Consider the following 13,593-nt stretch of genomic DNA (forward strand, 5'->3'; position numbering starts at 1 on the left):
ATTATCAAGGGACTAAAAACTCTGATCTGCCATTTTAATGCTTCTGTTAAAAATGCTATTTGACTTAGTGCATACTCTGGGAATACTGATTATACATGTCTCTAAATGCATAAATTAGCAGCAGATCTGTGCTCAGGTCTTTGGTTTAGGCCATCTCTTCTAGAACGTAGAGACAAGTTGGTTTAATTTATTAGATTAAAAAGTACAAAAAGTATTTGGACATGTGTTCATTTTAAGTATCTTAAAATAAGAGTATTCCTTTTAAATAAGGAAGATTCATTGCTCCTTAGTGAGAGTACTTATAGTACTTAGTGAGTACTATAAGTGATGTTAATGCCAGATATTTGCATCAAAAGCCAGCTGCTTTTATCTTGCTTAAAGCCTGATATACTTGTTTTCCTTCACTGAGTGACTCGTATGTATTTTGGACTTTTTATGGAAGCTATATCAGAATATATATGCTATACATCTGTCAGTGAGTTCATGCTTATATGAGTGTTGTTTGCTAAGTACAAAAGCTCTTAGGACAGTCTTAATAAAACCGTGTAAAATACAGTTTTAAAAGGAATAAAAGGGCAGAATTCTTTATTCCAGGTCCTGCTAGATAAATTCAGAGTGCTTGGTCATATGATCTTGTTGTCATTACTGAGAGGTGCACTTGAAATTGTGACTACAAATTATGAATATTGTATTTTTGCAAAAGCATCACATTTTGGAGTCACTTTAATTTCAAAAATGGCCAACCTAAATAGGAAAATTTTCTACAAAGCCTATTTTATCCTGTTTTCCTACAGTCTTGCAACACTTGACACAGTAAATGAAAACTAAATATGCTAAGCTACCACATTTGTTACATGCTGAAAATAATTCATTTTAAGGTTCAAAAAATAAATTGGTGAAAGTGATTAATTCCTGTTGAATTACAATGTATTTATTATTATGGTATGCATGTGTAAACTGTAATGTATTCCTGTTAACTCTGTTTAAAATAATGATAAATATGGAAATCTAGTGGTTCAAGGTGTATAAACACACAAGCAAAATGCTACAAATCACCAACCCTGTTTCTTTTTATTAAGGACAAAAGAGAATTGCACATGATGTCACGCAGTGCAACTCTTCCAATTTTTTTTAATCCATTCCGAAATACCTGAATTTTAATTTTAGAATATTTTCTGCTTTTCTTCAGTTGTGAATCTGTCCCAGCAGATGTGTACCACCTAAATGTATGATTAGAATGAGAAAAAGCTACCATTTTTATTTGTGACTCATATACTTTGTCAGCTTTAAGCGCTTCTTTCTCAGTAGGTAAAACAGTTCACTACCTCAGAAAATATTCAAAGCAGCAAGCAGTAATGTGTAATATCTGTACTGCTCCTGAAAGAAGAATACAGCAAGGAGGTTCTGTCTTCAATGCCATGAAAACACCAGTGTTGAGTGTTGTCACTTTTTTAATGAGCACTGTAGAAATGAGGTTTTCAAAATTAAGGGCTAATCCAAAGTCCAGTGCCATCTATGCATCTTGTCTATGTCCTCTGACAATAACTACTGCCTAATAAATACTGTTTTGTCACATTCCTGAAGACTTGTGCAGTGCATTTCGGATTTGTTTTTTGTTCTGCAGGCCCAAATTGTAATGTCTTTAAAATGGTAATTAGTCCTGTGTTGGGGAAGTTTTTAAAGATCGCAAAAACGTACTCCGAGAACGTGTCTTTAGAGTAACCACTAGTCTGTGCTGTAGCACACTGCAGTGTTGAAGATCCTGTTGGATGTAGTGTCTCTGAACACTGAATGGTTTTTAAAAAGACTTGTCTTTCTCTTTGTCTCTACTCATGTTGTTTCCATGGTTTTAGAGTCCTACTTTACCGTAATTGGTATGTGTGTAACCAGGAAGTTGTCAGCTTTTGTCTTAGTAGGCTTATACACTGTCTACACTGTAATCGGGAGGCATAGTTGTAGTAGATACATAGTATACCAGCCCTACCTGTTGTTTAGTTGTGAAGATGATAGAATGGGTTTCATTCATTCATGCGTTGTAGAACAAGTAACCTGGGATCGTGCTAGGTTTACGCAGTTTGTGTTGAAGTCCATGGTGTTATGATTTGGTTGCTCTTAGTGCCTGAGCTAGCTACATGAAAATTAGTTTGGATATATGTCCTTGTGTACTTCAGTCAGTTTCTGATGATGTAGAAGTAGCCACAGTAATCAAAGACTTGGCTATTGTTTAGAACAGCCGCCTTCTAGAAAGATGCCTCTTCCTGTATGCCTGTCTTACAGGGAAGAATCTATACAGAGGAGCATGCTAATGATGAGTCAGTGAAATGAAGAGTAAAGAGAGGTACTAAGACATTAAAATTCATGCTGAAGCCATGGAGGGAATAAATTAATTTTCTTAATAAAAAACATGCCAGTTTTTTTAATTCTTGTGAAGATGTTTATTTGACAGTTTAAGAAATACAGAAGGAGAAATTTGCAATATTTATTCCTCTCTGTGCATGTGGAACTCCCCTGGATGTTACCATTTCATGTGTCAGTATTCAGTTAGATTTTTTTTTTCTTGGAGTGTTACTAAAAAAAATCACTTATTAACTACATGTATCTCAAAAATATACAAGGGAAAACAAACAATCCTCCCCCTCCTTAAAATAAATACTATAGAATCATTGTCGTATGTATTTATTATCCAGGTGAGAGACATTTGAGAAAATACTTGTGGTTTGTGGTGGTGTGGTTTTCTTTTTAATTTTGCCTTTTAGTATCTGCAATGACAGAAAACAAGTAAAGCTGCTTAAAAGTTGATGAAAGGAGTTAGTTAATAAAATATTTTTAATTTAAAGGTTGTTCCTCATAATAGATGTGTACATTGTATAATTGCCCCTTTGAAGGGCATGGCTCAGAGCACACTGAGGTGGTGGAAAGATAGTGTCATAAGGAACCAAAAGAAGTTGTTCAATCCATTCTTTCATCCTGTTTTCTCTGATTCTGTTGGTCCTGCTGAAATGAACAGGCTAGAGTATTTCTAGCATCAGCTCTTTAATAGTCATTGTCATTTGAATAGTAATTGTTAAATAATTCCCAACTGTTTTTCATGAATATTACAGTACTTTATTACTGAGCAGACATTTTCCTTCTGTTTTAATACCAGCAAAATTAAATAGATGCTTTCAGTTTGGTCCTTCATGAGCAAAATGTAGATAATTTTGCCTCACTCTTTCTCTGAATCACATTATCTATTCTACTAGTCAGTCGTGACTGTGCTGAAAGAGACGTTTAGTAAGAAAACTTGGTTGCTTAGCGATGAACATCATGCGAATTAAAATTTTAAAGCTGCAGTGTATATATATATTTCTGAGTTATAATATCTTCAAATCAGAAATTGGTATTAGGTTTCTTTTTTCTCCTTACGTGTGTGTTCATATTCATCTGTCTTTGGAGAGAATGTAACTCATACTAAACAAACACTAAAATTTCAGCGATACAATGTTATTGTTTATGATCTGAGATGAGCTTTTATTCCATCTTTGAGAAAATTTTGAGGCACACTGGCTCATTTCTCAATTTTGTAGTTATCAGCAAAATCAAGTGTTAATCCAATTATTTATGTTTTTTAATGTTTGTTCTGGTTTTGCTTGTAAGTGGATTTTTTTTTTTAATTTACCCCTGTGTGATAACTCCTTAATGCGTCTATACTAACTCTAAAAAGTGTACAGTATAAGCAATAACAAAACAAAAAAGTGGAAAATTACTGCAAGGATAGTTCTGTAAACTGATTATTAGTGCTTTTTTTCCAGTAACTTTTTTCTGTGCACGTAAGGGCAAAGTGAGCATAAAGGCAATGAGATAATAGCGAATTCTCAATTGATCACCTATTGCTTCCAGAAATAGAGCTCAACTAAGATATCCCTGTCCAAAGACTTTGCCTAAAAGCTGTCGTTTTATTCTACATGATGCATGAATTGCTTGTACTAGATTAAATGTAATCCATAGTTCACTCTTGTACTATTCAGTCTGATACTACCCTGATAAAGATATACCATGTTTGCAGGCTAACTTTGTATGCAGAGTTGAGATTATCACTTTGTCTCTTCACTTTATCCTCCTCCTCCCATTCTTCTTTCTTCTGTAAAGGGTCCCAGAGTCTCATCACTGTTTTCTTTCAGTCTTTATTCCATACTATGTTATTGGGGAGTTAATTAAAATGGCTTGAACTGTTTATTTGCTTCACAAATTTCTCATCTACAGATCTTCTCTCCTTTTGCTCAAAGTTCTGGCTTGAATAGAATTCTACAATTCCCCCTAAATGTTCAGCTTCTAATTTAAACTGGAAATGGCTGAAACACTGCTTTCTTTTCTCCTGGATATGTGGGCCTGAAATCTAGGAGTCCTCTTAGACTTGGCTATCTTCTTAGGCGCATGCAGCCAGACCACTTCTGAGATTTCTCAACGTTATGGCCAGGGAGATGGCTGAGATTGAGTCTTCCGTTTCTGTTAATCCACCAAAACATTTATCCAGGCTCTCACTTCATATTGAGATCCTTTCCTAAGCTGCTTATTTTGATGTGTATGTGTATGTTTGCACATGTGCATATTAAACGCATAATTTCTTTCCACTTGTCCCTTTAAAACCCCTGCATAAACACCCTTAGTGTGGCCACAAAGTACTACCTTCTAAAGGTGTCTGGATAAACAGTGAACTGAAACAGTATCAAAATGTTTCATGTAATCTCTTTGATATTCCGGTTATCACTTGTTTAATTCATCCATAGCCTGTCATCATAATTCTAGATTGTATTTTCTTTTGGGCCAGGACTATATAGTTAGAATAGAATAGGAACTGATTGAGATCCCTAGGTACAGTTCTACTACCACTGCTAGATAATGTAAATCAGAAAGGAAAGAAATTCTTCATTATTTTCAGTACTCTGCAAGATGATGTGTTTGAATTTCTGAGAAGTGCAGTGTGGAAAAACAAACAAACAAACAAACTATACTATTGCAGCTTTGAGGTTTTTTAGTCTAAATGCCAGTGAGTTAATTGCAGACATATGTTGCTGCTGACTGGAAGTTCTCCCGGAGATATGGCACTGATGTTTTTACATTTATCAAAGAAATGAAGAACTTTGTCGCTTAAAGTGCGAAGCAGGAGGAAGATTAATAGCCAGGAGTTGTTTTCATATGGATGTGGAAAATGTGAACTCCCAAATAATCTTTTATTTAAAAAAAAAAGGTTTTATATTTTTGCACATACTTTCTTTTACACTATATGCATACAAATTATGCATATTACATACAGGCTATCACTTTAAAGTTCGGATATTATCTTTATTCCATCTCTTTTACTGTAGAAAAATTTAGTGGTAACTTGGCTGATTCAAAAAATTAATCATGTGGGACCTGATGCCATTGTTAGAAAAGAAGTTGAATAAATATGGCTTTAGCCATTTCCTTTACAAAACATGGAATTTTGAATGTTTAGGTGCACCGCATGAGATGTGTGCTTTGTACAGTTACTAGTAACAAAGATAGGAAGGTGCATTAATTCAGATGTTAAGTTCTTTGCATTGTATTTTTGCATTTTGTACTTTATTAAATACTTTTTAAAAAGAATTTAAAGGCAAAATTATAATTTTTGGACAAAATATGTTTAAGGTGAGAGAAATGTGTGTAATATTTAAATAATATTTAATTTAATATTTAAGAACTGCAATGTAAATGTTATTATGTATATTAAGAGTTTAGTACGAGATCTAGCTTTTGCTGTTTGAACCTTTTCTAACCTTTTGTTTATGATGATGCTAGAATATAATTTGATTGTCCTCTCAGTCACGGTTCATTCAGCTGTATGGAAAACTTTCTAACAAATAATTGTAACAAGTTACTTAGAAAGCTCAAGTAGTGAAAATGTAGATATTTATATACACATAATAATAAAAAATGCACCTTGCCTGAAATGTTTGAAATAAACTCTTACAGTGTGTGATAAAAAGCTTGTCTCCACAACCACAAAGGAGCGTGGGGTCACAACGGCAGGCAAGGGAATCCCAATAACACAGTCAGAGAAATGGTGGCCCAGCACAGGCTTCTCCAGGGGCTGTCATAGGAGTGTCATCAGCCCTGTGCTCTGGAGGTGACACTCGTCACAATGAGTCGACTAATGGTAGAGGCTCTCTGGACCATCTCACAGACTGAGGGGGTATGGGACACAGTTGGGGGATTCAAGGAAAGAGCGTTTTGTGATTGCGTGTGACTTGGGCAGTCTGGGGGAAGAACCAAAGGCATTGTAGGGGCCAGGGGAGAGAACGGAGGTTTTAAGAGGATTTGTGAAGGAACCACCATGGGAAAATAGAGGGATAAGGGGATAAAAGGGACAGGTTGCCTGTAAAGGGGTTGTTGATCAGTATGCTTGTCTGGCCATGTCATGAACCTGGTCAGCACACTCTGTCCTGTCTTCACATTAAACTCCATTTCTAACTGTTTTTGTGGATGAAGGGCTCTCTAGGGACCTGTGTGTCTGCAGTGCAAGCAAGTGAAGGATATGCATGTTGGTGCACAATTGCTAGCAAATATCAAGCTGAACTAGCTGGCAAGAAGTTTAAGTGGCTAGGAAGCCACGTATATGTGTATATCTCTGGAGTGAGACAACTGGAAGAGTTGGCTACCAGACGGACCAGTAGGTCCAGGCCAACTGCTGGAGAGACTGTAAGGTCTGGGGGTTGACTGAGAGTGCTGGTTTTGGGTGTGTGTGTCTGTGGAGGATGTAACAGGGGAGACTGAGGGAGACAGAGGCGCCACCAGCATCACTGATGGGCTCAGCTTTGGCCAGCCATGAGTCCATCTTGGAGCTGGCTGAAACTGGTTCTGTCCAACATGGGGGCAGCTCCTGGTCTCTTCCCATAGAAGCCACCCCTGCAGCCCACCCGCTACCAAAATCTTACCACGTAAAACAAATACATATGTATATATGTATTTCCCACTAACGGACCTTCATCTTTGTCAGCCAGAGAGGGGAACAAGATGAGGCCATTGGTACTGCTTGTGTTTGTGTGAGTGTTCATGTCTGTGTACATCTGTGTGTCTGGCTGTGTGTGTGCTGTATATATGTGTGTGTAACCTGGAATTACATGCTTAGCCTTGCTAATGACTGGAACTGGGGGTATGCAGCTGCTCAGGGTTTCCTGAAGAGAAACCATCGTTATTTGGCACAGTATGTGGCATGTATTTGACAAGTGATACTTAAGAATCTACAAGCAGCATGGGAAGCAGGAAACAATGCTAGCATCTATAAATGTTTTTTAAAATTCTTTATTAGGTTAGGCTTCAATGGCAACAGATACGAACAGTGAATTAAGGACCTCATTTTAGTTGAAGCAGTAGTGAGGAGAAGGCAAAACAAGCTACTTAGGAAAAGCTTAATAAAAAAATCCAAAACTTGCTCAAAAATGTATTAGAAATCGTAAAAGCAGTAAAAAACAGAGGACTTGGACTTGACTTAATGTCAAAATAAAATGTTAATCTTGTATCTGCTTAACACCATTTCACCTTTCCTCAGAGAAGGTGTAAAGAGCAGTGGCCACAACTCTTCCCTGGGCCCTTCTTGTATTTGAGGTAGCAAGATAGAATCTGGTCAGTATCTCATTCGTTCTTTATTTCCTGGCAGCATCAAGCTTCTTTTAAAGGAACTTCATAAGTTCCTACTTACAGTTTTTAATCACCAATTTCTTTAGTTTGATTGTTGCAAAGGAAACAGTTGTACAGTTGAGATAGGTGGTGAATTCAAGTCACTGAGCTTAAATGCTTTGAATGTACAGAAAACTCCTTTCCCTGATATGCCTACATAATAGATGACTCCTTTATTTGAAGAAGAACCATGTGGTCCACTAAGAAGGGGTGATATACTGAATGCTTGCCACACTGTAGGTGGAGAGATAATGGTAGCAAGTAGAGGTATTTAACTGGAAGTCAGAAATAAACTGAAACCAAATATGGTTTCAGACGTAGAGTGGTACAGAACAGAGACCTCAGCTTTTCAAGAACAGGGCATCTGAGCCTTTTAAGAGTGGTGGTACTGATTATGTCTGGATTGCTGCATTGACAAAGGCAGTGACTGACGGGCTTGTTAGATCAAAATACTGACTGACTGAGAAGAGATACTATCTGTACTGTAGTGATCCTGGGCTCCAGAATAGGATTGCAGGTTTATTTAAAAAAAACACGACTGCAATTTGAGGACAAGTAGTAATCAGTTTCTGTAGCTATGCCTTTTCTCACTGTTGAGAGTTGGCTTGCTCAGGGACAAGGGTCTGGATCATAATCTGTGAATGCACATAGTAAATCTATAGTGCTAACTGTGGGGCTATAGGTAGTTCCAGGGGTTGCAATAGGGTATAGATTGGACTGTTCAGGGCTGTGAAGAAATGAGGGAGAGACCGTAGTGCTGTTTTTGTAGCTGAATGATGATATTACAAGTCTGATTTCTAATCTGGAGGGTGTCAAGAACTTAAAGTAGTGGTAGTTGCTTCTGCTTGCTCAGTTCTTCATTCTGCTATGTTTGCTGGCTTAGGAGCAACACAACATTTTTTCCTTCCTAGATGCCCTCTTTCAATGGTCAGTGGAAAAACTTGGTCCTGTGCTGTAATATTTTTGTTGTTTGTTGTTGGATTTTTTGTTTGTTTGTTTTGGTGCTCCTGACCCAACAATGAGATGACCCTCATTGTTTGAGAATCTTAACCTTATGCATTTGGGAACAAATCCTACAATGTCCCAAGTCTGTGGATGCAGAGGAACAGTGAAGTTGCACAGATGGAGTGACTGGATAAGGGTGGAGAGGCTTCAGTGCAAGCTGACTTGTTTCCTAGGAGCTCTTTGTACAAAAGTGTACAGGGTTGTACAGATGGGCTCTGGAGACTGCCTGCCTCATTTTCTGTCAATATGGTAGTTGATGCTAAAACAGGTTATCTAAACTATTTGACGGAAGTTGCCTCTTCAGAAATTGGCTTTGTGTGCGGGGTGTTTAAAGAAAATGGGGAAAAACTCCTTACTTTTCCAGAAGTTACAATGTCTACATATTGTATCTTTTTTTGTGGAAGATCTGTGATATATCTTGGTAGAAATGACTACAGTTGGTACAGATGGGACCTTTTGACTTTTAGTGCTTCCCTCACAAGATCCTAGATGGATATGAAGAGGAGACTTTTATAAAACACTGTGATTTAGTTTTTAAATAGTTTGAAGATAACTAGAGATTTATTTCTTTTTTTAGTGGATTTTTAATTCCCATCTCAAATATTTGAAAGATAATGGTGATCATTACGTCACAGACCAAATATTTTCCACTGCTATGCAAGAGAGAGATGAGACTGTTAAAATTTCCCTAGTAGTGGCTTTCAACCAAAGGCTGACATGAATGAAAAAAAAGGCAAGAAACTCCAAGATGAGTCATAGAAGTGGGCGTTGCCATAGAGTGAGCTTTCATAACAGATCCACCAATCTATCACTAGCGACCAAAGAATAGTAAACCACAGCACAAGACTGGCAAAGAGCAGTCCTTCTAGATATACAGTACTGCTTCCTAACACGGATTGTATCTGAGCCGCTTTCTTCGTAAGCGCGACAGAAGTGAGTATGCCAGCAGCAGTGATAGAAATTGTTCTTAGAATTAAATTTCTTTGTTTATATTTTAAATAATTTTTGAATTCAGGATTATTATTATATTATCTGACTATGATAAAACTATTTTCTTGTCCAGTGCCAAAGCAGTACAGTTTTTCATTAATTTGAAAAAATGAGTGTTACCGCAGGTGTTGTAAAGTGTTCCTTAGTTACAATATTTTGTAAGCTGAGGGTGCAGTGTGTTCATAACCTGGTTTTTTAATCTTTTATAATCATTTTTTATATCCTTTGTTTTAGTTTTGGCAAGGTACAAGGTTATACATGAGACCTAATTAAAATCCATTCCAGATTAAGCTGATTAATACATCTATGTTGGCAAGTACTTGGGTTGTAAATATACTGCTGTTAGTGCTATGTGAGAGAAAATCACTTCAAATGAAAATAGAGAGTACTGTAATAATAATGATATCTAAGTATTTAGAGGGATACTCTTTGAATGCATATTAAAGAACAGCAAGTATCTAAGTCTAACCTAATCTAAGTCTAACCTAAACCTAACTAATCAACATTGGAATTTCCATTCAAATGCAAGGAAACTGTGTTTTTATTCCATATTGCATAAAGGACTTAGAATATGGTTGTTCTTTATTAAAAAATAGTGATGGTTGACTCAAAACTTGGCCTTTTCTTTTTTTTTTAGATATAAGTGATTAGCATTTTCTTTAATTAGCTTCATTTCCCAAGGAAACTAGGCTTTTGATCAGCCCTCTCTGCATGCGTGTGTGTTTGTGTTTGCATGTATGTGCATCACAAGAAGAGCATGAACAAGTGAGAGTCATTACATTTGGCACTGTTTGGAGTAATTTTGAGACCATTAATGGTTATCGGTCAAGCTAGCCACCTTTTGCTATGTACTTTTCTTGCTTACTTAAGAACCACCCAGTTGTAGCTGAAAATCTTGCTGTTCATATTCATCAAAAGAAATTTTCACTCATATCACTGTGCTTCACATGATATGAGAACTAGGACTATATTTTAGAATATTCTATTTTTTTCTTCTAAACCTTTTTTTTTTCCACTGTACAGTTGATGATGGGAGTAATTCCCTCTCAGCCACTCTTAAGAGGCCACAAGTGAATTGAACAGAATATGAAAGATCTTTATCCCCAAAGCAAACGAAACACACAAATAAATAAAATTTCAATCTAAGATATTTACCTAAAATTGCTCATTTGTAAACATACATAGTCTTAAAATACCTACCTTTAGTAGGTAGGTACTTTCCAGTGTCACTGGAAATGGGTTGAAGTTCATTGTATTCTGGATATGTATCTACCATCTCCACCAGTATGTAAATTTACCACAGCCAAGTGAGATGTGTAACTAAAGAGCACAAATTAGAGTGCAGTCTTGTAGAACGTTAGTTTGGCCTGTTTAAGGTAATTATATATTACTGTGTAAGTGTTTCGCAGATTAATAATCTTTATTTCACTTTGAGGCAATTTTAGGGGTTGTTGTTGTTGTTAGGCCAATAGGACCTGTCTTAGAAACCCTTTGACATTTTTATGGTTTTGATTATCAAATTTTATCACTCTTCTAGAACCGTTGTTCTCTGAAATACTCCCACAGGCAACAGAAACCCACCATTTAATGTAGGGAAATAGTCACGGAAGAAAGCTTTCTGAGATGAGTGGTATATCAGGGGCTATGATTTTCAGCATCTTACTACCTGAAAATGAAAGGATATGAAAACTCAGAATGAATAAGCTTTGACTTAAGTGCACACTGGTGGTTAATTAATTTTTCTTTTGTGGCTTATAATGCTTTGTAAAATGTCCATGCTGTTTTGTCAGAAAAAAAAATCAGGTTTTCATTTTAAAGATACTTTTAGTATGTAAGATTTTGTTTTTATGTTTATTATATTTGTTTTACATCACTAAATTAATATATTCATGCATGTCAGCATTTCCGTTATTATTCTCTTGATTTCAGTATCTACTGAACTTAATTCTGTGGAGAAACTTAGAGTTCTATTTTTAGGAAGAAAATCAAATAAATAATAAAATGAACCATGTCAGAGGTGCTCTTCTTCTAGCTACACTAGACACAACTTTCCCCCCCAGACAGATTCCAATGCTTATTTTTAGTCCCTAGATTTGGCATTACTGTACATCAAGGGAGTTACACTGCTGTACATTAAGGGAGTATTTCTCCTATTATTTGCTGTTTTGGTAGACCACAGTAATTAAATAAGAGCCACTGTGGTCTCTTGGGGAGATAGGAATCAGATTTTTAAAAAGCTTTTGAATACAAGGATATTTGATAATGTCCCATATATAAATAATTCATGTACTTGGTTGAGTGCTTATGCTCTTTTGAGGAAAATCTTGTCTTCTTTTAATGCTTGCTCATAGCCTGAAGGAGTGGAAGAGACGTGAGAGGACATGAAAAACGTGCATGAAGGAGATATAAATTTATTCTTAGTTACACTAGTGACCAACAACCCCCCAAAAAAACCATCATTTGGTTTTTAAAATTATTTATTTTTTTATTTCTTTTTGGGTGCATGAGGAACTTATTAGGAAAGGACATCTTTGACCAATCTCTGTTCCAGTGCCAAAGTCGTGCCTATTTTGTGTCACAAAAATTCTGATAGGAATCCTGGGAAAGAGCTTTTCATGCATCCACAGCTTGTATCTACAGCATTTGTCAGAACACAAAGGTAACTGGCTATACTGTTAAAAGCAAAGGTATATTGGAAAACCGGTGTCAATACTAGGTCTTTCTTCTGTGATTGCTGTTTAAATCCGGGATCATGCTTCTCATGCCTCTTTGGGCTACATTTTTGCTGACAGAAGTCTCTGCAGTAGCTTTAAAACTGTGCTCTTTCAGAAGTTTGGTACCTTTTCATTTTTCTATCTTTCAGTCTTTCTCCTCTTCGTAGTTACATCTAAAAGAGGTGACTTTGACAAAAGCAAGATTTATCAAAATGAGAAAGTGGATTTAAAATAAATGGTTTCTTCAAGACTATTACATCATTGTTTTTTGTTACTCACACTGGATCCTGCATTCTCAAGTCTGCTGTTTTACAGCGGAGAGGAAAGTGGGACTTGCAGCTTCCTGAAAGAAGGCCTCTAGCTAATTACTTTGGTAATCAATTTTCTCCAGTTACCTGCATTTATATCTAGGTCTTAGTTTACCATTTTATCTCAAATGTGCATTGCTGTAGGTGCAATTCCTTTTAAAAACTATTTTTCAAAGGCTCCATGATGTCAGTTCAGCCCTTCAAAGGTCACTTGAATCTTCTACTTTGTTAGACTTCTCACTAGAATTCCTTGAACAATTGTTCTTCTGGAATAAGACAAGAATTATGAGTGTGTATCCTGACTTTTTGACGAAATGCAGTCATATCCATCCTTGATTTTGGAATTTTCAGTGCAGTAGGTACAGTAAACAGCACAAGATGATCGCCATGTAGAACTTTTGTGCATCTTGTTATTGACCTTTACATGTTTAGTAGCCAGCTTGCAGTAAACTTGTTGGTTCTCATAGTAAACCCTTACTGAAAGAGGCTGAAATTGTTTGTGTTAAATTTTATGCATACTGGAACTCCACACAATTGTTCCTGATGTAGACAGGTTGTTCCTGCAGTAGAAGGCTGTAAAGACAGGTTTCTATTGAAAGTGGTGGGTCACCCTTTTCTGTTTTATTATCTTTAAATATTACTGAGATACTCCATTAAATCCAGCTGTAAGTTTATTGTGTGGGAAGTGTAATTTTTTTTGTACTTAGAGTAACTGGGGGAGGGAAAGAGAGTTTAATTTGTGATTAAAGAGACAACATAATTATATGCTTTTTTATGATCAATTTTTACACAGAAATGTGAATGACTAGGGACCTCTACTGACTTGTAAACAAAATCATTGTAGTTGAGTATTTCGTGGAATTTGTCATAAGCTAATTTTTTTTTTTTTTTTTTTTTTT

Source organism: Aptenodytes forsteri, unplaced genomic scaffold, assembly GCF_000699145.1.
Source record: "Aptenodytes forsteri isolate BGI_AS27 unplaced genomic scaffold, ASM69914v1 Scaffold72, whole genome shotgun sequence".
NCBI classification, from domain to species: Eukaryota; Metazoa; Chordata; class Aves; order Sphenisciformes; family Spheniscidae; genus Aptenodytes; species Aptenodytes forsteri.